Below are 27,638 nucleotides of genomic sequence, written 5' to 3'. Positions count from 1 at the left end.
TGATACTTTTTGTGACATTCTACAAAGAACGTAGAAAAGTACTACAAAACATAGTCACATTGCCAAAGTCATACCATTGTCAGCAGAGGCATATTTCTGTACAAAGCTTCACCTCTGAGCAAGTAGTAGAAACTATAATAAGGAATAGAACTATTAAACAGATAAACATGATATACTTTGGAAGAACCCAGGTGTTTTGTTTCGTTTTTTTTTAATGGAAATCTGCATCAAGCACTATCAGACTTCTTGGAAGGGCTCAGCAGCCATAAGGATGAGGATGGTTTGGTTGGTGTAAGTGCATTTGAGTTTCAAGAAAGCTTTCAACCATGTTCCTCAAAAAGGCTTTTAAGGAAACCAAGCAGCCATGGCTTAAGAGGGAAGATCCTTCCAGGGGTAAATGATGGTTAAAAGATGGGAAATGGAAGACAAGATGGTCAGTGCTCACAGTGGACAAAGTTCATCAGTGCAGTTCCCCAGAGATCTGTGATGGTGCTGTCTGGTTCAGCATACCTGGAAAAGTGGGGGAACAAGAATATGACAGAGTTTACTGATGATTTAAGTTATTGAGGGTGGTGAGAATGAGAGGTGACAGACTGCACAAAGAATAAGTCAGTGAGTAATAAAATGGCATATAGAATTCAATATAGATAAATGTAAAATGATGCACAGGCAGAAAAAACAATTACAACTTCACATATATGTGCTCATATATGTGGTCAGAGCTGACCATTAGCACTCAGAAGTGAGATACTGGGGTATGGTGGAAGTTCCATATGGTATCAGCTCAGTGCTCAACAGAGATCACAACAAGGATGCTGTGAACACTGAAGTTTAATATTAGCTCAGTGGAAGACTGGACGATCTTGGAAATGAATTCTGTCAAGGTTCACTAAATTCACAAACCCCCATATTCAGCTCAGGATGTGAAGATGGTTAGAGACTGGGAGAGCAGTAGAGGAAAAAGCATTTATACCTGCTCTGTTCTTAAGGCTTTTATCAAGGCATCCACTCATGGTGTCTGCTGGAGACAGGATTGGTATCGGCTAGATGGATCTCAGCCAGGCCCAGCATGACCATTCTTCTTTTATACTCTAGTTACTGCTCTATGAAACAATCATAATCCTCAGGAGCTTTCAGGCTGAGGGGTACACTGGTAGAAACCACTATTTTGCTAGAAATGCCATCACAGAATGGCAGGTAGCCCAGTCCAAAACTGCTCTGGGTCAATAAGCCTGAAATAAGCAACACCTTTAATCCCCAAAGAGCCAGGAAGACAGAAAAATGCTGGCAAGGGGAAGAGCTCACTGCACATGTTATGTTCTGTCATGTCTGCATCTTAAAGGTATCAGTAAGTTTGGGACTTTGCAACTGGCCAGAAAACAATATATCTGTGTCCTTTGAACAACCGAGTTCCACATACAAAAAAACAGTGAAATTTATTTCTTTAGGCAGCAAGCCACCGAGGGCCTGTGTTTTCAGAGGCGTCATAGCCATTTAGTTAACTTTGTAAATTAATTTACCTCTTTTACTCTGGACTTTGCACTTTTACTTATAGTCTGGTATCTGGAGAAGTGAGGCATTTGCAGTGAGCAATCTGAAAAAGTATTTATTAACTAGAGTTAATAAAACTAATCCTAGAGTTTGACTTCCAAGGAGATGCAGCACATTTTCCTGATATTATGCAATGCAAGGAGGTGAATGATTATAAACATACAGCATAGTCTAAACCCCCCAAATCTGAACTTGCATCATATTATTAACAGTCAGTGAAGTTTGAAATTCAACTTAAAATCTGGCCCATAAGAGAAATTTAATACTTAGCGAACATTGCTACTTTTGAATGAACCTAAAAATCTTATTTTTGTCTCTTGGAAGATACAAGTCACTTTTTTCTGTTCAAAGCTTCATTTTGAATGGTTACATTATATAGCTGGAGTGAAGTTTGTGGACCCATCAATAAGTAACTCCTACACACCAGTCCCACACTGGATCACGATGTAGGTGCCCAAGCACACACCCGTCTCCCCACAAGCTACAGAGGCTGAAGCTCCGCTCAGCCTCTGCTCCTGGGAAGTTGCTTGCCTTGTGATGTTGCCAGAGAAACAGCACAAGAGGGCGCCTGATGCCTCCAATATCTGAAGTCTAACTTTCACATACCATCTTTTCTGCAGTAATATGTCATACTTCCAATGTCAAATTCAGATCACAAACTGATTACAGCGAGGTGGGATGGGAAAAGGCACGACGAAGCCCTGAGCAACACCTTAGCTGCATATGGTTTAGCCCCAGTTTTGCTAACCTACTGAGAGCATTTGAGAATATTTCCATCATCTATTAAATAGACTGGATTCTCTGTTAACATTTCTGTGCTTTCTAAATAAAAGCCTGTGTCAATTTTTTTTTTGGGGGGGGGGGAACCCTGCCATATGTGAGATTTAAATGGTAGGAAGCAGGAGAAACATCTCTAGAAAACAGTAAGACAAAAGCCAAAAACGTTAAATAATTTTATGTCAAATTTAGCCTGGCAACCACTCCAACCATGGACTCTGACAGATTGCTTGTTGCTTATAACAGAAGCCACTTCCTCTGCAGCAACAGGCATATCAACACTATTGTCTGCTTCCTGGGGACAGGCTTGGGGTGTTTCAGTCCTCCGGGTGGGAGCTCCAAGCTGCACAGTATTGCTTATGTGGAGCCGAGTGATTGAAAAAACACAAAGCCGCAAACCCCCACCGGCGGCCCCGTGGGGAATTCTCCCATGCATATCTCGTTAGGAAATGAATCGGGGTATTTTTCTCCCTGCCCTGGCTCCGGGCACTCTGACAGCTCCATTCAGCAGAGGGGAGGAAGGCTCTGCCCAGGGCTCCTCTACAGCTGCAGATGACTCATGCTAGAAGAGCCCCTTTCAGGCAGATTTAAGGGGACAAAGTCTTCCAGAAGTTTTTTCCAAGTTCGTTTCAACACGCTGATTTCTATCACTTTAAAGCTTTCTGCATAATTGCTGCTTGCACAGCAGAGCCTGGCCTGGTGCACACAGAGCAACCTGACAAGGCAGAAAGAGCAGCAGGCCCAGGCTGCTCCCCAGAGGCGCTGGGGCTGCCTGCTCCCTCCTGGCAGCCACACTCCTCCCTCTCCTGCAGCAACATCCCCAAGGAAAAACCACTCTGTCCTTGCTGCCTTCTTGGGACACGCAGGAGAACCAGAGAAAAAAAACCCTGCTGCTCTCCTGGGCCATGAAAGGAGCACTGGGCAGATGGGACTTCCTCAGTGCCTTACTCCCATGACCAGCCCTGCCTGGCCAGAGGAGCAGGGATATGTTTGAAGCTCCTGCTCCCACTTTTCATTGCTCTGTCTGCTTTAGGGGTAAGCGGCTTCCCTACCCTTTCCTTCCCTTCTACAGCTCCGTACGGGACTATGGGAGCACCGATGGAGTTATGAGGCTCCAGTTGCTTACCCACACTAGGTGCAGACAGTCCTGTAAGTAGCTTCCTACAGAAGATGGCGTGAGGAAGGTACTTATCCCCCTGCCTCTTCTGCTCTGCTCCTCACTTCCATACAGGGGAGGCTCAAAAAAGGGACCCTCCATTTGGATTTCAGCCATCAGAGCAGAAGCAAAGTCTTCTTGTACAAGAGTGAGAAAGCCTTTCTTGCAGAGGTTTGGGCAGAGCACACCACCACGCTCCCCCACAGCGGTGTGCGAGAATGACATCATTATGCTAATATATGGGACAGGAAGTGCAACCAAGCCTAGAAACCACTGAAAGTGAGTATCTATGAAGTGCCGCCAAGAACGCTAACGACAGCACTAAATAGAAAATGAGAAAAGAGGTTTGGTTCATATAACTTCTTCCAGTTTTAGTAATCTCTAGTGTCACTTCTAACAGTAGGTAGTAAAAAACAGGTCCTCAGACAGACACTGCTCAGGGCCTTTAAACTTTACAAGGAAAAATGAAGATTCCCCCCCCCCCCCCCAAGGCAATGATGACCTTCCAATGTCTTACCTCAGTCCACAAATTGACTTCAGTACTTTGACACTGGTCTGATGATCTAGATAAACTGGCTGGGATTTGTAAACCCCCCCCCCCCTTTTTTTTTTTTTGAGTTATACTAGTTCATTACCTATGATCTTAGTTAGCCATTCTTGCATTTGTCTTTTTACTATGTGGATTCCTTTATTTTCCAGAAAATTGCACTGAGGTCTTTAGTCTCCTTCAGCATGGCTTCACCCGCCTAATCGCAGCTGCCCAAGTCTGAGCCTAGACTTCTTTATAGTCACCCAAGAGTCACCTATTTCATCTCATATTAATGTAAACAGAGTCATCTGAACCATACTTTATCTGTAAGACTTCTCTGCATCAATCCTAGAAATTTCTAGAAAGATCCTAGAAGCTCATAGTCAGCCAAGTTTGTGTCCCCTACCTGCCTTTGCATCAAGCAGCTGACAAACAGAGCAGCAGCGCCCAGGAGAGGGGTGGCACTCGGCTGTGGGGAAGTGATGCCTTCAACAACCACAGCTTTCCAGAAAGTTATAGATGAGCATATAACTTACAGATAGGACTTCATGAAACCATAATGCCAATCTGATCACTGACTGCTGCCAAAACAGGAGGTTCTCCCTCCTGCTTCCCTTGCACTGGCACTCATTTGACCCCACAACAAGCCATTCACAGAGCTACACGGGCATCAATCAACCACTGTGACAAAAGCAAGGTTTTTTTCTCCTGACCCAGCTCACTGCAAGTTCACCTGCCTGCCAGTGGAGGTACACAGGTGGACTGGGGAGGGAAGAAAACTCACACAGACTGGGATATGCGACCTGCTTGGTTGAATTGCTGAATGAGGCACTACATTACTGAATGGGTTGAAGTGAATTGGTAAAGACCCCTGTATGGACCTCTGTTTGGAGTTTACAGCTCTGCATTACTGAGCAATTACATTGATTTCATTTAGTCTGCCCTGATTTGCAGGTTTCAGTTTTAATACTGCAGCACTGATAATGGGGCAGCTCATGGCAGCCAGAGCTGATGCTTCAGCTCTGTGCAGCATCCGAGAATTCCTTCATTGAGCACACCTCCAGTTTTCAAAGGTTTCTAAAAGCTGTTTCCCATACAAATCATGTTAATTTAAATCATTACTAATTGCAGGATTTTTGGAGCTGAGGTCATGGACATACGGCTCTGCTGCTTTGATTTATGATACAGAATCTGTACAGCATAATACAAAATATTGCAACCTTAGCAACGTATCATTCCCCTCAAAAGCTTGTTCATAAACTGACATTTTCTACAACATGACTCCCCACAAATTATTAAATTAAATACAAGCAGGTGTTGCTGTTATTCACAAGACATTTTCAGTTCCCTGCTGTTATATCTATATAATCTACCTAATGTTTGGAAAATACAGTAATTAAATGTGTTGTTACTTCCCCTCATGATTCAGCATCAGATCCTATAAACCTGGAGGTATTAAAAATATAATTAATCTCCTTAAACTTTGGAAAATTTAATAATCCTGTTTTTAACTCTCATACAGTTGAGACATGATGAAAATATCACTGTTTTATGTAGCAAATATGACAGATTAATTCAGCCCCAGCTTTTAAATGGGCTTCTGTACAAAACACACCCAGAAATCAGAGACCTTCCAAAAAAATCCCAACCTTAAATAGGATTAAGCAGTCTTAGAATAACCACTGGCCTTATCAGCAGACTGCCATGAAATTAAAGCGTCCTGCTTTCTCTCATTTATACCCCCCTATAGACCAGGGCAGAGAATCAGACCCTCTAGAAACGAAAGCTGCATACAGCTGTGACAGTGACATTACTCCTGAGTGCAGTCACTTGTGGTAGGAGCTACAGGCCCTGAATTTACCTCAATTTTGTAAATGCACTCCCCATTGTAAATGCTTTGAAAAGAAACCAACCAACAAGAGAAAGAGAATAGCAACTGCTGATTTAGAACCCACAGCAAACAATTCTTTGCTTCGGCTACGGTAGGGGGTACACGAATGAATTCACTGCTTTTGACAGCAGCAGGAACTGGGTTGGCTCCCCTGTTCCCAGGGCTGTTCTCTCTACTTCTTTGTACCAGGTGCAGAAACAAAAAAAGGAGAGTTTTGGCCTACGTTTCTTCAGATAACAAAATTCTCTGTGCTGCTATTTGTTCAAAGCTTCACACCAAGACCAATTACGACAAGTTTAACAGTTTCTGTTCAGAGTCACCTCTAAAGAAAGGTAATGGCAGTAAGTGTAAGGCTGTGCTATCTCAAAGGCACTGGGCAGTCTTCCAGCCCATAGGGATCTCTATCACACTCCTCACTAATGCCCAGTAACACATCAATGATGTGACTAACACCAGTCATTCTGGAACACAGTCACATGAATTTATGAATTCCTGTTGTTTTAAGGAGAATATTTACAACTGTAGCTTTCCCTGGGGACAAAAGCCTCCATACTGTGTTACACAGCATTACCTCTAGAAAGGTGAGACAATGCCATCAGCATCTGAAGCCTCACTAACAGCATAAGGGGACCACTACTGACTGAACCATTCCCCTGGTGACTAGCATCCACTGGAAAGGTAGGACAAAAGCCATCTGAGGAGTTTTTTTAAAAAATATGAAGAGACACAGTGAAAGGAACATGAGTCTGAAGGCTTTGTGCCCTGATATCCCATGCAGCGTAATCCTGCAGAGCAGCAATGACAACCCAAATTACCGAGGCCAGGACTGGACACAGGGAGCAAGTCCAAAAACACTCCTCATCGATAATGTAATTTAGTCTCAACGAAGAACTCGAAAGTACTCAAGCTGCAGACTGAGCCCGTCCCAGGTTGTGTACTTTCAACGGAAGAGGCTGGATGGGACCACACAATCACAGAAACACACTATTATCCACCAATATAACTGTGCACTTGTAGAAGCATGAAGGCTTTCAGCTTTAAGCAGCTACTTACCCGTGAACGCAATTCACAAAAGCACTGGGCTGCTTCAGCAATACTGTACAGTTAATGACGGATACAACTGTACATTCACTGCAGATTTTTGGCAGCTATAGCCACATCATGGGACTGTTCATTTACTGCTACATACAGACATTGAAGAGACACAGAAAAGATTATTTTCCCTTAACTTTTAATTGGGTGTGTCCTTCCAAAGACACTGCAAAGGGGACTCTATTGTGCTAGCCAGCCCAGGAGGAGACTATCCCCAAAACATGGGGATGGCCTAGGTGCTCTCACACCCTTGGGGTCACCAAGAAAAGTCATTGTCCCTGGCTAGGGAACAAGGCTGCAGTGCCAGGCTAAAGCACACAGGAGCTCTGCGTGGAAAAGCAAATCTCATCCTGAGGGAACTTTTGTTTACTTGACTGCCTTCCCTATAATCCCATTTTATGGGCCACCTTTTTGGGGAATGCTGCAGAGTCAGGAGACTGGCAGAGACTAAAGGGAGACAATTCCTTTCAGAGGACTGCAGAAAAGCAGGATACAGCCTCAAACACTCTCATGGCAGCCTTCTGCTTAGCTACATCTGTATTACCATAACAAATATTTTGGTCTCAAACAGGTACTGAACTCCAGCAAGAAATGTAAGTTGTTGCTTTTCTGCAGTAAGAAAACTGTAATACAGGGGTTTTAAAATTCACATTGAAACACTTTTCCTGTTTGAAACTGGAACATGAAAAATAGCACCTCAGCTTTTTAAAAAATAAGCTCCAAGAGGATAACGTAGGTGAAACATTAAAAAAAGAAAGGAAGTGTGAACAAGTTTTACTATTTTTTGGCTTGATAGCTCCCTTCTTCATGGATAGGTCCATTAACTTGCAGATGGAATACCACACAACTCAGCAATAAGCATGGGTAGAGATTCAGAAATGCTAACCACCCTGTCTCTTTGGTAGGGTATTAGATCCAGATACCCCATTCTCTCTTTTTGCAGTAAGGACTGAGCAGGGGTGAAGCAATGTCAAGGAAAATTCACCATGCCTGAAGCAAACCGCATACCCTGTAACATTTTTTCCCCCCTAAAGACAGTAAATACTGGCATGGCTGCATTAAAACAACTTTCAGGCTTAAAGTATGTCAATTATCAATTGATTCACATAACTAATAAAACACTCTCAACTACTTTTACCAACACAAAACCTTTGTTCTCTAGCCAGGGAGCCTAATGTTTTAACACCCCCCACCCCCCCCCCATTTCAGTAAGAGCAGAGTGGTCAGTACCTGGCAGGACCAAGCACTCGTTAAGCTGCTGTGGTTCCTTTGCATTACTATTTTCCATATAGTACTTTGAGAAAGAAGGCAGGCAGAAAATACAGTGACTTATAATCCTGAAGAACAATGGGCATTTCTGTGAGCTGGTTTTCTACACAGGATGTGGGGTGGGCCTTCTTGAGCTTGTGTAATCTGTCTGGAAGTCCAAAAACCACTCTGTGAAAACATGCTTTTCCTTTAACAAATAGCCCCCCACACATATTCTAACATTAGTTTACATGGCTGTCATTGACCCTTAAGGGAAATTTTCATTAAGAAAATGCTTGAAAAAATCTTACTATCTCAAATAAGGTACATTGACCTTATCTAATTAAAATATATAGCCTTTTTTATCGCAGCAAGAACTATATTTAGGGATGGAAGCTTCACTTACATAAAATGGATTGAGGAGTTGCATTTCTGGTAGTGCTTTAGGTGCTAGTTCATGTCCTAGGATCACCAGAGCCCAGAGACAAAAACGCAAAGGCACTGGAAACATTTTCATGGAATGCACTGGGAAGGACTTACAAAGTAAAACACATTCAGATTATCCTATGAAGTAGGCTTTTCTAGATGCTAATTTTAAGACACTAGATTTAACAAATTCAGGCAGCCCTTTGAAGTCCCTTATTCCAGACATTCCACTAAGATCAACTTTTTCCCCTTCCTCCAAGCAGGACCAGAAGATACTCCACCACAAGAAACTGTTTGCTGTATAAGGACTGGACCAAGTATAGCAGAAGTTAAAACACGGGAGAGAAACGGCTTCCTCCAGAGTTCTCCTCTGGCACTGCATGGTAAAAAGACAGCAGATCTGAAGTAGCATATGAAAAAAGTGCATAGCGGAGCAATGCACTGCTTCACACTATTCCACATTCAGAAGGCTTAAGCAAGGGGTTTTGTATTTATTTCAAAAGCATTCCCATTTATCTAACAGATTGCCTGAAAAAAGGAGGAACTTCCAGAACAGAAATACTTCCATCACAAACACCTGTGCTGTACTGTAGAGACAGCACAATAAAGGCACTAGAGTCTTTAAATTAGGCCTTGAACTTATGTCTCGGAGGAATATGCTTCCCAGTAAACAGCAGGCTAATATTTCTAAGCACTGGAAGGCATGTCACCACATCACAGAAGTGCAAGACTTAATTGAAGTCATCACCAAGAAAAGGAACAAGTACTGGTTATGTTCTTCCTTTTAAAGATTTAGTTTGAGTTATCTGCCTGAAAGTTTGACTATCCCCCCTTTCCTCTTTGCCTCTTGAAGCTTAAGACCTGGTTTATCAAGAACAACTACTGAAGAAGTAGACTTCATATAAATTCTCTTAAAGTTTGTGTTCACAGTAAAAACACAAATCTTGTATTTGACACTAAAACTCAGCACTATAACAAACCATTAGGAATACTTCTAGGAAGCAAACTGCTGTATGAAGCAGGTATGTATTTCAAAATACTCTGTATAAATTTATTACTGTAACTACTGGGGTTACATATTTTTAATTCCTAGTGAAACTAGATAGTGATTTGAAGCTTTATCGTATTTCCAGTGTTCACAGGTTTCGAAGTTAATCTTTTTGAAGCTACAGCTTTTTCTTCTGCAAGTAGCTTTTCTTTCTTTCTGTGGGAAATCAGAAAGAATGGAAGTTAAGATTGAGCAACTAGGGAAAAAACCCCAATACTCCAGCATACTGCAATTTATTTTTGCACACTATCAGGTTTCAAATGGCTATAAAACATCAAGAAATCTTTCCCCCACTTTCATGTTAATTGAGGTTAGCATACGATAATAATTTAGGCAAATTATGAAGGGATAAATCCTCAGCAACACAGCAGTTCCTACCACACCCTATGATATTTTGACAATTGCCACACAATTTGAGTCAAACTATTACATTCTGCACAGAACTGTTTGGCTTCTGTCTTCATCTCCAGCAAGTTCCTGCCTGAGCACACGCACTACGCAAAAACAGCTCCCGCAGCTATGGAGGGGAGAGCTGCAAGGAAATCCCGAACTCTAGCAGGAAGCAACGTTTGTGTGATTCAACATGTTGAGTCTTTTCCTCTGAGATGGCACTAACCAGCATAAAAAGCACAGCATTAATGGCATGAAAAAATCCTTATCCTGTCTGCATAACAGATCCTAGGGCCACTTAAGTTTTGGGTGACTGAGCCTGTCTCCCTCTTCAAATTCCACCAAGTATTCCTTTAGTGTACTTTCAGCTAGGGTAGGTTAAGGGAGAAAAGAGAAAGAATTGTTAAATGTTGCAAAACAACTGCATTTCACCTCCACCAGCTATGCAAGAAGAGCAGAGAAAAAAAAAACCCAAACCTTTTCTGGCTGGATTTACTAGTTTTTGATCCTTTTACTTGAAAAAAAGAATTATCAATGTAATATGCTTACACCATAGTCTATCACTGTAGTGGAAGTAAAGCAACGTATCTCAGTGAAGGCTTACAGTAGTTACCCCAGCACACTAGAAAAAGACTGCACATTACGATGACTGGACAGGAGGAAGGTACAAGCCATTTTCTAGGCAAAATAAAAATGAAAATACCCAAAGAGTTTTGTTAACATCACAAACCACAAAACAGAATTAAATTCCATTCTGCTCCCTGCAGTTCTCATCTGGTTTTAATTTGCTAGAAAAGACTAAAGCCTGTATTCAAAAAACCAGACTGAGTTGTAAACACTAGTCTCTGCCAGCATTACTAGTAACTCATGAGGTACTGGAGTTGCCATGGAAAAGCAAGGGGGAGGGTGGGAGAAAAAGGTTTATGAAAGTAAGACTTGCTCTGTCATTAAGCTCATTCTTCTAATTGCATTGTTTTAATCCAATGAAACGAAAGTGAAAAACCTTTGATGCTCAGAAGAAACACACTTGCAGAAAATCCAGTTCTACTCAACTCTATTATGTTTTGTAACATTATGAAATCAAGCAGGGGAAAGCTGAGAAGTGTCAGAACAGACTGCCTGGGCCACTGGACCCCCTTGTTTTATAAAGCTTGTAATTACAGGCCACATACTGTTGCCCAATTTATTTCTTGTCATGTTATCAGTAGAAGATCCCTACTTCATTTCCTGCAAGAATAGTTTTGTTAAATTGTGACAAACTAATGAGACTACAGCTAAGAGCATCTCATGGTAATATTTAACAATATGCCTTTAATGAGACTTTGCCCCCTATCTCTGCCTTAGACTACCTATGTAATAAAATTTCTCAAGCCAAATTATTCATGGATCACCATTAGTTTCTAGTTACCTATGCCCCTGACATGAGGCACTGACGTGCTTTGAAAACCCACTTACACAGTTTAAACAGAAGTGAATAAAAGGAAGAAGAGGTGTTTCTGCAGCAATATGGGCCTGGAGGGATTCTGTTTCACATCATACAATAACTCCCACTCCATTTTGATGAATCTTAGATCCACACTGAGCCCCACCTCAAAAATTAAATTCAGAGGTGGGAGAAAGCCATCTCCTTATTAAACAGATCAATCCCCTGTTCACAGCATACACTCACAAATGATCAACACAACTGAGGTGATGGAGCACTACACTCTGGTGTCAGAGCAATAACCCATAGCATTGGTGAAGAGCAACTACAGAGACACCTCAAGCCACTATTGCCTCTCACACCCACAACAGGCCCTGACATACCACTTCCTAGTTAGGGCTTATTAAGAAGCTGCCAGCGTTCTAACATTGAGTTGAACCGATTCAGGCACCACCAACATGGTCCTACTGCTAATCACTTTTTACTTTGTTGGGTTACTACCCAACTAGTCACAACACCTCCATGGCTCCTGCAGCCCTAGGCCAAGCTAACCACCCCACCAACTGCTGCAGTGCTGTTTTTGTCAATCCCATACTTCCAGATCCAGCAGACTTCTGCATTGACTTCTTGATGGCAGGTATCATTAGCTAACAGCCATTAAGTTTCAGCAGGTCCTCATGGAAGGCTGCCTTTTCTTACACTGTTGCTAAAGATGGCTCTCTTCACCATAGGTCCTTCTCTTACTCTTGGATTAGCTCACCACTTTTCTGGTTGATATCCTCTCATCTCACCAATTCCCACTTCCCCTCCTTTCTCTAGCTCTCAGTGCTGCCTTCATTCCTGGAAGTCCTTAATTTCATCTTAATGCACTCCCTTTAGCGTTGTTATGTATGTGTGTGTATATATATATATATATATATCAATCTACCACTTGCTTCCTGTTATTGATCTTTCAACAGCAACAAAAAAAAGCTTTAACCAAGTCGTTTCTTCTTCCTTTCTGCTCCACTGTTCATGTAATTACATGCAATTAACAGTAATACATGCTCAGTTTAGGGCAGTCCAGAGTGACCATTACATGAAAAATTTATCCAACTCTTCTAGATCTAGTTAATGTTATTCTCAGCCTATAAGAAATACATGTGAACAGGCTACATTATCCATGGCTAAATCACATTTGTTTCACACATCTAAGGTATGTATAATCTGACCAGCATCAGGAATTGTGAAAGGCTCATTTTGAAACATAAGCTTCTTAAACCACACCCACCCCAACCCCCCACCCACTACTTAGATACACTCTTTTCCCATGAAAGGATCACAACTTGGACAAGCTTTTTGGCGAGTTCTCAAAAAAGCAGCAAGAGGCTTTATTCTAAAGCATAAAACCAAGAACAGGAACATGATTCTCGTCGCACCCCCAATTCTACTACCTACAACTTCATCATTGGGACTTAGGGAAACTAAAAGCATACCAAGAACAATAGCTGGTGCTACCCAGCCCTGCTTGCATTTACACTTTTCAATACCTACAAAAGACTTGTGTGCAGTTAGCAGACCCTACTACTGTTTGAAAGGAACATGCATTGACTTCAGCCCCTGTCCTTCATGTGATTCACTGCTTTAGTTTATGTTTATATAGTGTTTAATAACTAATGGTTCCTTTTCATCTTTTGACAGGGGTAGTTCTACCAATGTCCAACTATCCAAGTGTTCACACAGTTATTAGTTTATTACTAATTTCATATTAAATGAGCATTCCTTGGATGAAGCTGCAAAGCAAACTGCACAAGCCTGTAGAATTACCAATTAAAAAGTTTAACTAGCAGCAAAATTCTTGATTTTCATCTGCAAATTAAAAATATATTTGAGGGCAAATGGAATTGCTCAACTTTCTCACTAGTCAAATGACCATACTGCTATGTCTTTTTAACTGAATAAGCATGATTCAGACATCAGGGGATTAAGGTTTTACTGTCTGTGCCCAAGTAGTGATGCAAGAGGTTGCAAGTCTTTCTGTAAGCAGACACTCCATTTTTTCCAGAGTTCAAGATTTTGAAAATTGTATTCTCAATCAGTATCCTTTCATACATAGCTAGTTTTCCAAGGCAGCTAATACCAACATGAAATTTTTGCTTCAGCGGGAAGAATCACAGTAAGCAGCTGAGATCTGTTCAGTTTTCTAAAACCGTAACTTTAAATGAAACAAAAACCCAGACCAAACTGCAAATCAATATCCCCAAACGGAGCATGACCACCATTGCTAAATAATTGGAAAATACATAGTGGAAAATACACAGAAGACTGGAGGGAAAGCATGGTTCTACACGGTAGTGACATTTCTGTGTAGCAGCTGGAGGAGCATGCTAGGACAAGCCTGCTGTTTCTACCTTTGCTCCATACATGGGGACACTTCTGCATACCAAAGCTAGTATTTATCTGCTTCTTGCCCGAGTGATTCTAGGCCTGTTCTGCACAGGTTTCACAGTGCCAAGAAGCTTCATACCTTTAGGTGGATTGCTGCAGACTGATTTTTGTCAGGAAGAGAGATTATTTATGTTAAGGGTATGTACACATTGATTGCAAATATGAGATCCGCACAATAGCCCCAGGCACTTTTCCTGACAAATTTAACACCTGTGTACTGCTGCCAATATGAAAAGAACATGACATGCAACAAGAAAACTGCAGTCTTACACAATTTTTACAGTACCAGTAACCAGGACCATAAGCATTTTTTGCACTTCTCCCTTAGGAGAAAATTCAAGGCACTGCTATGGATTTCTTTATGCCTCAATGGATGAAGGTAGCAATTTAGGTTGGTTTTGTTTGGGGTTTCTTTGGTTTTTCTTAAGAGGAAGCAGTTTGGCATGGCTCAAGCTAGACAGGTACTGTTACCAAGTTACCATATTCCTTTGCTTTATAGCATGGATATGTACCAAACCTACAAGTAGAAGTAATCTGTAGCTATGGATAAGACGTAGCAGCTGATGTGAAGACATTAACAGTTATTACCTAAATATATTCATGTTATAATGACTAAGAGGCACTAGAGTATTCAGTTTCACTGATTTCTCATGTTAGTCATGCCTGTGCATAGCATCAAAGTTCCCATAACAGCAACTGGAGAAGGAGTAATTCCAGTTATGAGCTTTAATAGCCACATTTTGGGGACTATCCTTATACAAGTAACAAGTAAACTGCATTCTCGTTTGCTGAAAGGCTTGATGCCTTCGTGCTGTTTGAAAGAATACTGTCAAAGTGCTGCAATGTAACTGCAGTGGCTGTACTAGCCCTTCTACAAAGGAGGTCAGGAAACATACTGACATTGTTCAGTTGCAGCTGATAAACCAGCTCAGGGTTGCTACTTTTCTTCCCACTGTCTAAGGTACCCAAGGTTTTGGGGGGAGGGGAATACAGGAAACACTCTTCCTGCTCCCCAAACCTAAAAATAACTGAGACAGTATTGCTGCAACATTTAAGCCACCCAAGCACCCAATAAAGCCTGAAATATTTATACTCAGGTCAAACAGTCACAAAACTCTTGGGTTTTGCCCAGTATCTTTTTATCATTATTCAAACAGATCAGAAGATTGTGGCAGGAAAGTTTACTTTTCTGAGGGTAGACATGAGCCTGTTGCCAGCTGTGTTTTTAAACTATAGCGCTTTTTCCTGCCAGTACCTTAAAGTCAGTTAAGCAGCAACTACAAGCTACAAGACTATTCTGACTTGTGAACTCAAAGCACTAGCTTCCCCCCTTCAAGCACCTCTTGCTCTGCCATCAAAAATCAGCAGGTTTACCAGAGTTTCATATTAGAAAACAAAGGAAACAAACACCTCTATATTTAAGTTGGGTACAACATTCTCAAGAAAATCTGAAGTTAATACAAACAGCATGAGTAAACAGCTAGGGGGAAAAAAAAAAAAATCACATACGTTACACAGAAGTTAGAAAAAATTACATACAGCCAGCTGCCACTAGGCAGATTTTGCATGACAGTATAAAATCAGACTGCACTAAATCATGTTCTTTCTACTTCCATCTATAAACATGGAATTTAAATTCCTAGTAACTGAGAGTCGTAAAAAATAAAAAGATTGATTATGCCATGCAGACAAATTTAAGTCATACAAAGCATTTGCAGGACTTTGGAGGCATGCTTACAGGCTTCATCATTCCAGTTCTGCATTTAACAAGTCTACTGATTTGGCGGTTAGAGTTTCTTCTCCTTCGGAAAGCTACAAAAGGAGATTGGGCATGAACATCTAGTTCCAAAACAGGATTCAAAGTAAAAGGCAGACCTAATTAAAGATAAGCAGCTTCCTCTTCTGTGCTCCTCATTCTTGAGCAATCGTCCTCATTCTTCAACTGATTTTCATGGCTTCTTTATGTACTTCACACTATTTATTGCATAGGAAACCTACAAGCTGGTTTTGGAGAAGTCTGGTGGGGGGTGGAAATTTAGGCATAAAATTGCCATTCTTTCAGCTAGCCTCCAGCCCAGTCATTTTCTTTTGATGTTTAGAAATAATACAAGGTGTCATTCAGATATAGCAAAGCTATCTTAAGTTTTGAAAGTAAAAGTCCTTAAGTTTGAGAATAAAAAAAATATAAGTGGGTCTTATGTGCTATATTTTTAGCTTATACATACTACCAGTTGACCGTGATATACCACAGTACACCTAGTTACACCCATCCAGAAAGCTGGAGAGGGAGACAATCATGGAATGACTTTCTAATCCCACAGAAAAATGGCTCCCAGTCACCCTCTCCACCCCGAGACTCCAAAGCTTACTCAAATTTCACATATGGGCAGGAAACCACGTGGCCAGAAACCCTTAATAGTTCAGACATGAGTTCCCAACAGGAAGGAAGTTATCGTTAAATACAAGTCCAATCTGTGTTTCCCTCCACGAGCTCTGCAAGATGAATGGAAAAAAAAGCCAGGCCTTCCTGTTGCACAACAGCTAGCAATCATGTGACATAGGATGCAGCACAACTGCTTGAAATAAGGATGTTATTCACATGCAGAAGAACCCCCTCTAAACTGGTCTTTCAGAATTCTGCAGTTGCATACAATGCCTCCGTTTTCATAATTTCTATGACCTACTCTAGACACAGCCTTGAGCTACTTAAAAGTTGTACGCTGTTCAAGAACTACAGGTTAGGCCTGCTTATTTTCCAACCAAGACAAACAAATTTCAGTCAGGTTTCCTTCTTACAGTCCACCCTTTTGCTGCAGTTAGGGGCAGGACCTCTAATGATGATGTACTCAAATCAGGCTCCCCCCCCCCCGCCCCTCCCCCCCCTTTTTTTTAGGTGAACAACAGCTTAGAAAACCCACAAATCCTGATGAGAATACTTTTCCCATAACTATTCTCCAGTTAACATCAGGAATATGCCCTTTGCTTCAACACACCTATTCTTTCACTCCACCCCCTTAAGAACTGCAGTTACCTCTAGAAGCCTTCATCATCCTCCTTTTGGTCATCTGTAATTATAAGCATGGTCATTCACATATATTGACATTTCATATTTTGACCATTTTAGCTTACATGTACTGAAGAACAGTTAAACAGGCTAAATGGATCTTGTGTCTATGTTGTGAAGCTTGTTTACAGAAGAATGTATTTAATTCTTATTTTTTCCTGCAACAGTCAGAAAGGCCAGGAGTCCCCTTCGAGCACTTCCAGTTGAGCATTGAGTATTTGATACTAAGGGAATTTCAAAAGGTATTGCAAGTCAGACATGCTCCTGCTTAATAGGACTCAAAAAATATGTATTAAAAAAATACCAATGCTTACGTTAGACTTGTGTAAGGGAAAAGCAAGTGAGATTAATGAAATATCTCATCTTTACTTATCATATGACAAGTACAGCAAGATTTCAGCTTATGAGCTACAGTAAAAGTGTTTCTAAGCAGTAAAGAAACCTCTCCTTCACTCCAGTGCCAACTGGGTATATCCAAAATTCAGATTCAACCAAGAATCTTAGAAAGACACATTAAGAAAAACTAGGTCTACTGGACCTACCTTTTTGGACACCCAGGTTTTTTGCTTTTTGATGGTCTATTACTATAGCGGGGACTAATGATGCAGAAGGTTAAAGAGTACCAACCCCAAAACAATACTCATTCTTGCATCATGTAAGAAAAACCCACCACTTATTTTAAACTGTTACTTTAGACATCCCTTAAAGGCTTAGGATTTTAAATATGGAATGGCTTCTGAACAGCTGTGAAGCTGAAATATCCAAGAGTGCAACACGCTATTTCTAGGAAGATGCAACAGATGTTTCACACTTGTTAATATGTACATCCTATTCTAAACAGGATGTAGAGTTTACTTGTACTGAGCGCAATCAGTACATAATTGTTGCTCAATGCTATTCAAGCAAAAAGAAGAGGCACCCAGAGCAAGACACTTCCTGTTAAATACATGCGCTGTCTACAGGAAAATATCCAAGCTTTATGTAGCATTTACAGACATGCACAAGTACCTTTCAGCTCTATCCCTACTTTCTTGTGATACGCTGTTTACAAAATACATTGAAAGGATGGAAGTATTAGTCCTATGGGACATTTGAGACATAAGCCTATAGTTCTGATCAGACTAGGTAAGGCAGAGCCATTAAACTGAACAGAAGAGGACCCAAGTATATGAATATTCTTGCTAGGTTACAGAAGCGTGGGGAGTGTTTTGTTTTGTTTTAAATGAGGAAACAGTTCCAGAACATGTGTTGCAGTATCATTGCATTATTGAAATTAAAAGGCATGTTTAAGCAAACACACTTAAACAGGAGATCAACTGCAGAAGGTATCATAGCCTTCAGATTACCTTGCTTTGCTAACTGTAGCATGAGGTTACAACAGGTCCAATGGTTAAGTTTTCCTGCTTCATATAAGCACTAAGACTTGGCCTACAAGGCAAAAATTTAGATAGCTGCTCTTCTTGGTATCTGTTAATGACTCCAATTTACTTAAATGGGAACACGATTGTTAAGTAGTCATATCACTGAAACAGAAGACAAGACAAACCAATTTAGCTAACATCTGCACTTCCAAGGCAAATATTTGTAGTACACTATCTGCAGGAAAGCACGGAGGAGCAGCTTGCCTGTTAAACAGAAGACCCTGCACTGCCAACTCTTAGTAGTGCAGGCTTAGCTACAGCCTTCAGGGTACAGTCCTAATAATGCTTTGAAACGATGATTCCCTCCCATCAATTAGTCTACACTAGCAACTACAGTGTTTGAAGAGTCTCTTGAAAGAGCTCTAAGACATGTAGAAAGCAGTATGTTGATTTTGCACTGTATAATTCATTTCACAGCAGCATGATTTTTTTTTCTTCCCGTTCATAGTATTTAGCCTAGTTGGAAATATCCCTGCCTGCCAGTTTTAAAAGACAAACAAAACCAAGTCTAAATGCTTCATCAGTATTCTTTATTTTTGCCCAAACCTACATTATATTCTCTGAAGTGGTCCTTAAACTTTGGAATTCCCTCCCTAGTACAGCAAGAGTATGTTAACACCCAGTGTTTGTATTTCAGGCCTAGTCTGAAGTAGATGATCTTGGACACAGAGAGGAAAAACCTTAAAATACTAGCCCTACTTGCATACAGAACCCAGTTGCATTCTTATGCAGTCTTCCAAAGTTAGTGGAAATTCAGAGGTGGTGTACAGTAGTATTGCACAATTGTAGTAAATGTGCTACTGCAAATCAGTAGCAGACTATTAGGCAAAGCCGCTTTGTTTAAGGTTCACCAGGAGAGATACAATTTAAAGTGTTCCAGCTCTCAACTCTTCTTGTACTCCATTAAGTATAGCAAAGCAGGTCCTTTGACATTAGCCATCAGGATTTCTGTTAAAGTCTGGCTAGTCTGTCAAGCACCATAAACCTGTATCTTTTATTACAGGTAGTTATAGCCAAGGACTCAATAGCTCACTGCCACTATTTCCTAGTTATCATCATTTCCCCTCCCCAACAGAGAAATCACTGCAGATTCAACTTTACTATCTCTGAAGAGGAGACATTCAAGTTCAAAAATTGCTGTTAGCTGAGCCTAGACACTGTGGCTCCTACATGAAGTATAGCCTTTCCTATGCTTGTACAGATAGGAGACAGAAGTGTTTCTCAGAAACAGTTTAAAAATAGGATCTGACAACAGACCAGCATGCCTTTATAAGCTTATGAGCTTGCTCCAACGTATGAATGCCAGGGTAATGAAGCACAGCTTTGGAGATGAATTCAAAGTGTAGCACCACCCTGATAAAAGCAACAGTTTCATTTTGTGAAAAGTAGTCTTCTAAATCAGGATAGCTGTAACAATGACATTAAGTAACATGTTCTTATAAAGTTTTCTAATTAGAATGCCCAAGCTCTTCTGGATGGAATTTGAGACAGCTTACCCTGTCTCAGCAGATAAGACTACATCGAGCTATCATCGGCCTGACAACACTGGGCCGCAAACACTGTGGCCCAAAATGAAGCAGCACAACCATTGCACAGTTTAGCACTTACCAGGGAATAAAGCTGGTAAAAGACCTCTTAGGGTAGAGAGTAAATTACTATCTCATGATCAGCTATAGTCTCTTCAAGGGATTGCTTTGCCTGCACTAATAAAGCAGCACAGCTCTGCACCTCCCATTTGTTTTGTTGTTTTTTTCTTTAAAAAAAAAAACCAACAAACAACTTCACTTAAATTTGGGGAATCGCATGACAGTCATCTAACCCGATACAGAAAGGCGAGAACATGGGATGCAAGGAAAAAGGGAGTTTAGCACAAAAATTAGATGCTAATGCTTGTTTTCCAGATAGCTCTTCAGCTTAAGTTCTTCTTGTGCTCTCCCCACTAGTTTTAGCACACCCCAGATCTGCCACACAAGGTAGTTTTCAACTTCTATCTGGTTGGTCTATAGCAGTTGTCCTAACACTGGATCAAGCAGCTATCAAAGATCCATACATATTACAGACAACTGGACAGAAAGACAGACACTAATTTCTATAGATCAGATACTAAGAATTGAACTCCACCAATACGAAGTTTCATTAGTTGCCAAACTACTGAAGTTTGCAGGAAACAAATCCATTATTATAGCCAGTGGCACTCAATGTCAGAAAGCTACCCATTCCGAGTATACCATTCTGCTGTCAGACTTCTGTACTTCTGAAACTGTTTGAGCCCTAATAGGCCTCACTGAGTAGGGCTACAGCAGTCTTCAAAAGCTAAACCTTTGAAGAGACATGAAATACTGCTGCACTCAAGCTGCATTTCTAGTTCTGAGCAAAAACTACTGCATGACTGTGCATCATTAACAAGCTAGCAGACAGTGCTTCCATACTTGACCACGGGAGTGCAGGCAATCTATTTGTTGAGCCTGTGGTTGTTCCCTACCCCTATGAAAAAACTCCATCCAGACAAGTCACAGTAAGAAGTTTCAGCAGAGATGGGGAACCTCTTTTGTCCAATACTAAATAACCACACAAATAGAGCAGCTAAGTTTTGTTTGGTTTCCAAGCTTACAAACAACACAAACACTTGCTTTCTCTGTGACAGGACCACCTCCAGCTGCAGTTCCAGGATGCTGGAGCCCACAGTTCAGTAGCTGCCTGAGTCTGGCACTGCACAACTCTCAGAAAGTGGCAGTATTTTCCCCCATTTTCTTCCTAGAGATCCTCAAGAACGACCATTGTGCTTACACCACCTGCATCTTAACACTGACTGAGGAACCATTCAGTTGATGGTTATTTTCAGCATCTTCATCAAAGAACTGTTATTGACAGGGCTTCAGGGCTAGTGGTGTATTATGATCAGGTCAGAGCACTACCTCATTTCTGAAAGTAACTACACAGAGCTTAATACTGCTCTCCAAAGCAACCAGAAGTTCATCAGAAAGACTCTACTTCAAATAACAAGGTCATGCTAGAAGGAGAGAACAAACCACTGCCCCACTTCACTACGCAAAGGTCATACCAGTGAGCTGGACTTGGTGCAAACTCCCACTAATCCTAGGATTAGCAGGCCACATAACAGCTTTAAACCTGCTCCTTTAAGTGAGGAATTCAACTGTTAAGAATTGTAGAAGCAGTCAATAACTTGTCTTCCTTCTAGAGAAAAAACCTTACTATTCTCAACATTTTCTAAAAAGCTCATCATAACACAAAGCCTGAAGTGGTGTGCAAAGGAAGTTTCTGCCCTGTCCTGCTGCTGTTCAAGCCTTGAACACAGTCCTTCCACATCCAGGTGGATAAACTGACCAGTAGGCAGTCACTGGACCTGCTCAACTACCTACAAATAATGCATATTCATTTGACTAGTGACCACTGTGACCCACAGGTACCACTTTTTTTTTTTTTTTTTTTTTTTAGATTAGCTCAGAACTCACCCAGTAAGAGTAATTCTTCACTGAATACCCCAGCTATTAGATTATCAGCCACTTCTGGAAGATGCAAGCCTATTCCAAGTTTTACCCTGTTCCAACAAAACAAGCTCCCTAAGTCCAAAATCCTGTGAACACTTAACTAGGCCACAGTTGAGAAGAAACAGCATTTCACTTATTTTTGTAGGCTATTATTTCAGTGAATCTGAAATGATCTTGCCACCTACAACTGCAGGTCAATCTAGCAGTGCCTTACATACTCTTAAAGTTTTGAACTTTGAGTGTGCCTGACTCCTTAAGCAGCAATTCTGGCTGCACTAACCAAGAGCCTTTTAGAGTTGCCTCTCAAAATTCCCCAAGAACTACATCTTTGCTGAGAAAAAACACACCTAATTTCACTAACAGTTAAAACCTGTACATCTCCATTCTCCCCACAGCTGCTTCTTCCTACTTGAACTCCTGTTCAAGCAGGAGTGTTTGTGAAGCTACACAATGAACATTCACATTAGAAAACCACCCATTAAAATTAGGCTTATGCTAGATCCATTCTTCTACTTCGCACATGATCACTTGCACCATCAAAAAAGGGGTGGTGCAGAAGCAAGAATGAACAGCTGGGAAAAGGTGCAGGATCATCTTTCAGAATGAGCACCACTTCAACTGTTTCAACTATGCCATTAATGCATACTTGGATCTATTACACTGTTAGTATCTCTCTCCTTTCTCCCCTAAATACCCTTGAACTCCTGTCAGTCCCTTTGTGAGGCTAAAGGTAAACAACAGTGTTTAAATAACAGATCTTAGCAAAGACACAGACCACATACACATGCACAGACAGGCTATCATGGCAAGTTAGAACCACAAGTCTAACTGCTGGAGAACATCCAGCCAATTGAAATATCCTTATTAAAAGGCAAGAATTGTAGTTCAGTAGAAACTGTTTCTCTCCCTGCCAGGCTACCATAAATGCAAGCTACATGCCTGTTTTTACCCAGTCTCCCTCTCCTACAGCTCCCTTCCTTCCCCTCACCTTCCAGATTAAGACACAGCTTGCATCAGACTGGCCTTTGGGCCAATCCCCTCCCCTGAGGTTTCCATCTTAAAGTAGTATACACATTTGTTTTTTACTCATCTTCTGCAGCAGAAGTAATTCAGTATGCATCAGACATTGTTTTGAGACTACACTGCTGGAGCTACTGCTTCTTTGAAGATAAATAATACTGCTTCCCTCAGAACAGCTAATAAAACAACCTTGAAACAAACAAACAAGAAAATACTATGAGCTCATTAAAACTTGCCCTCATTTCTATAGCTTCATAGAAGCATAGACAGCCCTTAATTCAACTACTGCTGCAATAAACTACCAGTTACACAGAGAACTTTTAAAGTAGTTCACTTCTTGGTTTTCAGGTGAAGTCTGATATTGATGTGAGCTACCTAAATGGGTGCTTTAAGAATTAAAGCTCTAGCTGCCAGTTCAGCTTTTGATTTCCAGGTATGCTATATAAACTACTCTATAACATAAGCATTCAGACTGCTCCCTTACAGTGAGGTAGGCAACTACTCCCTATATCATAATTAGAGAATACATGCCTAAATGCAAGTACTAATAAAATAGAAATGTGGTTTTTTTCCTCATCTTCGGTTCAAATTAATGTTCTTCATTTAACACATCTGCAAGGAAATATTCACCATGTCAGGTCCCAAATAAATCTGTTCTATATCAAAAGAATCATTGTACACTGAAAGCCTCTCTGGAAACTTCCATTACAAAGGGAGTATTTACCTTATGTCATACTATGCCTACACAAGAAGAATCAGTAATCCAGTCACTTAAAATGTTTGGTCAACAAGCCAACTGCCTCCTCATAACACCATTTCCAGTAAGCTTTTTTTTTTTAAGAAAAAAAAAAAAGCCTCACCACCTCTAGGACTCAAGAATCCTCCTCTTTATAGTAGTCTGCACAGAACAAAATTGGTTGGTGCAATGCTCAGCTGACAGGCACCACCTGACACCCAAGAAAAAGGGGGGGGCAGCTGTTCTTTTAGGAAGCAGAGCTTACAGCCTAAAAGCTAGGCTCAAATGAGACTCCAAACTTTAGAGAGCTTCACACTGTTTCATTCTTAATTACTGTCATCTCCATTTCTTTCCTGGTATCCTTTATATAACCTACAAAGGAAAAATGTAGTGCTATTAGATGCTTCCAACCCTGTTGTTCTACCCCTCCCCCGACAACACAGAGATGCCCTGCAGGCTGTATCTGCAACTAATATGGACTACTTACAGTAGCTCCCAAGTCCCCAGTCGGTTCTTATGTAACTAGACTCCACCTCACCATACTACTTATGTAACACATATTAAGTAGCATCTATTATACAGGAGTCTTCTATAATAGTCATATACCCAGTTACTTTCATTCCAGTAGTTCTCATACAACACATTTGCCAAATATTCAAGCTTTATCCCCAACCAGGTTACTACTGTGGATGAAAAAAGAAAAAAAAAAAATTCCCAACTATCTGGGGACAAACTAAGAACAGAAAAAGTGCTACAGAAGATTTCTAAACGGAGCAAAGCAGCACCCTTAAAGCATCAGCAATTGTAACTGTTAATTTGTTCGTTGGGTTAGATACAGAGGCTAAATTTACACCCTGCCATGCAAGAACAAGACATGGAAACTAGCATTAAATTGCTCTGAAAACACAAGAATCCCACCCAAACAGTAACACAAGTTGCATTCCTTAAAGAAAAAAGTGTTAGAATTGGAAAACATACATTTTTCACTTCCCCCCCATCAGTATATTGAAATAAAAAAAGATCCAGAAAGAGTATTTGCCAAGCTTCCGAGCCTACCCAGACCTGTGTGACAAGTTCATTTCCCTACGAACCTCAGAAAGACATGGGGCATCTTCACAGTATTTGCATACCATAGTTTTCATTTGCACCAAGTGTATGCTCAAATCCCCGTGTTAAAGATGCAGGCCATCTGTGGCCTTTGTAATACATGCCACATTACCCCACAGAAAAGCTGCTCAACTCCTACAACAGGATTCAACAACATACAAATTAAAGAATATTGATCCGTTTTTCCATAACGAAGTTCTGTTCAAATAAAATAAAGTCATTAATACCTTGCAGATTTTTCCTGAGGCCCCCCACCCTGTACCCCGGCAAAGCAACACTGGAAATGAGACGACCTCCTCGTCAGATGGACAACTCCGCATAGCCTGTACATTTTCCTCAGCAATTTTAATGAGGTCATTTAAACATCGCTTAAACCAACTCTTTCAGTAAGTTACTCAGCAAGAACCGTTCTATGATTCCGGGGAACCTAACTTACAGATACAAGTGCTCTCGTACACGAGAAGGGGAAGCCGAACGAGAGCGGGCGGCATTTACGTGAGCACACCCAGCCGCTGGAAGGCCCAGTGCAGCAGCCGCTCACCGCCTGCTCCCACACTCGGGCGGAGCGAGTAGGCACCGACGGGGAACTTTCCCTTGCGGTGGGTAAAGCCTTACGCACAGAGGGGGCGGAATGGAAAGCTTCCCCCGAGAGCAGTTACACCCTGGAGATGGGTGGAGAGTAAGGAGAGAAGCGAGAACCTTCCTCGGCGGCAGCTACACCCTCGTGCATAAGGTTAATGGGGGAAGGGAAATGGGAACCAACGCGGCACCGACGGCATTGTGCGGGGCGGGGGAGGGAAGCACGGACTCTCCCGGGCAGCCGCCGCCGCCGCCTCAGCCAGCTTGGTCTGCAGCCAAACCCCACAAGAATGCAACGCGGTCACATGACCTCCGGCGGACGTGCAACTCCCTTCCCTCTCCAGGGAGACCCTGCGCCATCTTGTACTGACGCAGTTACAAAAGCAGGCACGAACTGCTCCTCTGCCGCTCTTGCCCCGCTCCTCTCCTCACAGCCCCGGCACTGTTTGGGAACGAGAAGCCAAGGCCTGCTCCTGCTTTCCTTTCCACCAGCTCTTCGGGTATCCCCCGCCCGTGAAGTCCTCCCTCGCGCTGGGATCATGGCGCCCGTTTTCTCCCTTTGCACCAGCCTCCCCCGGCAGCTCCCCAACCCTGCCCAGCTGCGGCTGCCCCTGCTGCAGGATGATGTCAGCGCCAGCCAATCGGGGCGCGCCGGGCTAGCCCGGCCAGCTTGGTTATTGGCTCCCGCGCAGCTCCCTCCCCCCTCCTGACTCAGTCTCCGCCGCGGTTCGCTGCGGAGCCGCAGCCAAGGCACAAGTGGGGGGAGGGGAATAGGAGGGGAAGGGAAGAAAAAAAAAAAAACCCTACACAAAAAACCGACAACCAAACCCACCAAGACGCCAGCCGCCATTTCGCGCAAGAACAGGCAGAACCCGAGCGAGCAGCCCCAGCCAAGCGCCCTAAAGAGAGAGAGAAAGAGAGAAACAAGAGACACACGCACAGAAGAGTTAGACAGGAAAAAATACCCATAGACTCCGCCGTGATCACAAGACGTTTAATCGCCCCCCTCCTCCCTCAGGCTCAATGCCCCATTACAGCCGCCTCCTCTGCGTCCAACCAGCTAGCGGATCCCTTCACCTCGGCTCCCTCCTGCCGCAGCAGCAGCTGTTTAAAGCCCCAAACTCTCTCTGCCCAAGGTGTGGGGGGACGCTAGTCTATGGCGCTGCTGCTAACTGCTTCTCCAGTCACCCGATTGTGGTGGCTCCATCGAGGCAGAGTAAGAGCTGCCAGCCCAGCTTTTATCTGGTGCCCCGAGTTTGCGCACTGAAGGAGGCTCGCTCAGCCCCTGGTGGGCGTCGAATGAAACCCCAGCCACCGCCTCCCCTCCCTCAATCAGCCGTATCGCTGGAGGGGCTGAAGCCGGGCAGGGGAGGCAGGGCGGTGTGCGGGCAGAACAGGAGCTGGGAGGGGATATGGTGGAAGGGAGAGGAGTTCCGTGCAAACGGCAGAAGCTGCGTCTTCCCTGAGAGGCTGGCGACCCTCTCGCTTTGCTAGCTCCCGCTGGTCCGGATAAAAGCAGACCATACCTGCTCCCCAAGTGCCGTTCCCTAAAGGGGAAACGAGGCTCGTTCACTGCTCGTCTCGTTCCCTGCAGAAAAGAAACGCCTTCAGCTAGTGCTGTCCCACTCGCTTTAAGAACCGAAGCTCTCTCCCACTTGCCTTATATATGAGCCTTAAAACGCTTCGGGGAAGACTCTCAGCCTCAACTGTCTTCTTGACAGGAGACATTCAGTCAAAACCTCCACATCGCCCTGAACGGGTCTCGGTCAAAGCTCCCGCTCCTTCCCCTTTCTCGCCCCCCTCTTCCCCGCCCCTCAAGTAAGTTCCTCTGCGTGTGTGAGATCCGGCGGGTCTGCCCGGCTTTTCGCGTACTTTGTGGCGAAAATTTACTCCTCAGGTTGAGATTCATAAAGAATAGGTATGCTGAGAGTAACGACGTTCGTGAGGAGGAAGCTGGAGGCGGGGGGGGAGAGCAGCTGAGGAGGGAGTTTTGGCGTTTCTGCCTCAGAGGATGCAGTTCTGAGTCAGACATCCTCCCGCCCGCGTTCGGTCCCACAACAGCCTGGGACGGAGCCCCTGCCCCTCCCCCGCGGTCTGCGCCTCCGGGGCTGCGGATCGCCCCCGGCGCCAGCCCCAGCTGCCGCCGCCGCCCCTCCTCCGCTGCCCTACTTCCCTCCACACCCCCTCACAGCCCCCCTGCCCAGCCCCTGCCGCAGTCTGATGTCTCGGCCGCGCCCAGACCCG

At 42.7% G+C, this 27,638-nt stretch overlaps 1 long non-coding RNA gene across 1 annotated transcript; it reads right to left on the bottom strand.

The window, feature by feature from the left end:
* Nucleotides 1–27,573, bottom strand: LOC128143648 (uncharacterized). Its single transcript, XR_008235835.1, has 2 exons — nt 26,360–27,573; nt 1–510 (listed from the first exon to the last, which is right to left on the bottom strand). It is a non-coding gene; the product is annotated as an uncharacterized LOC128143648 (long non-coding RNA).
* Nucleotides 27,574–27,638: the final 65 nt, after the last annotated feature.

Source organism: Harpia harpyja, chromosome 6 (assembly GCF_026419915.1).
Source record: "Harpia harpyja isolate bHarHar1 chromosome 6, bHarHar1 primary haplotype, whole genome shotgun sequence".
NCBI lineage: Eukaryota > Metazoa > Chordata > Aves > Accipitriformes > Accipitridae > Harpia > Harpia harpyja.
The sequence above is the reverse complement of the archived record's forward strand: the minus strand, read 5'-3'. Positions and strand labels throughout refer to the sequence as shown.